General features: G+C 42.0%; 1 non-coding gene across 1 annotated transcript; it reads right to left on the bottom strand.

Annotated features, from left to right (window-relative positions):
• Window positions 1-209: 209 nt before the first annotated feature.
• LOC142173992 (small nucleolar RNA R71) lies at window positions 210-316 on the bottom strand. The gene has a single exon (XR_012703356.1). It is a non-coding gene; the product is annotated as a small nucleolar RNA R71 (small nucleolar RNA).
• Window positions 317-840: the final 524 nt, after the last annotated feature.

Raw genomic sequence — 840 nt, 5'->3', positions numbered from 1 at the left:
AACACATATCTAATGGACTTCGAGGAGATTATGAACATCTTTCAATACAATGGGGTGTCACAAGATACAGTGAACTTAAGGGCATTTCCCTTTTCACTAAAGATGATGCAAATCAATGGCTTCGAAGCTTGCCCACGGGATCGATTAGAAAATGGGAGGAGATGACCAGAAAATTTCTTGATAAATATTTCTTCTCAACTAAGAGGGGAAAGTTTAGAAGAGAAATTCATAGCTTCTACCAGAAACAGACTGAAATTGTTTTTGAATCATGGGAGAGGTTTAAAGAGATAGTTCGAAAGTGTCAACATAGTGGAATTGAACTCTGGGTGCAACTCCAGACTTTTGGGATGGATTGACACCGGCCCCCAGTAGAACATTGAGCAATGCAGCCGGAGGCCCTTTGATGAAGAAGACTTCAGAGGAGATAGTTACAATTCTTAATGAGTTATCTTAAGATGCTAATCAGTGGCCCTCGGATAGTGCTGAAAGAAGAAAATCATATGGTGCTCACCAAGTTGATGCTAATACATCTGTGCAGGCATAACTTGATGCTATGGCTAAAGAAATATGGAAGCTGACCTTAGCCACGAAACAAAGTGAGCCTCATGCAGCTTGTGATATATGTGGCAGAGGATACCCTACTCATGGGTGTCAAGCCTCAACTGAGGAAGTAAATGCTGTGGGAAATTATAATTTTAATCCAATGGGTCAGAAGCACCCCGAGTTTTCATCGAGTTCACCTGGGGGTACAGCTAATGCATGGCAACAAAACAACCCCAGATTTTAGGGACAAGGAGCTCCTTCTTTTATGAATCAGCCGAGGTAGCAGTTTCAGCCTCA

Source organism: Nicotiana tabacum, chromosome 19, assembly GCF_000715075.1.
Source record: "Nicotiana tabacum cultivar K326 chromosome 19, ASM71507v2, whole genome shotgun sequence".
Classification (NCBI taxonomy): Eukaryota; Viridiplantae; Streptophyta; class Magnoliopsida; order Solanales; family Solanaceae; genus Nicotiana; species Nicotiana tabacum.
This window is presented reverse-complemented; position numbering and strand designations above follow the sequence as displayed.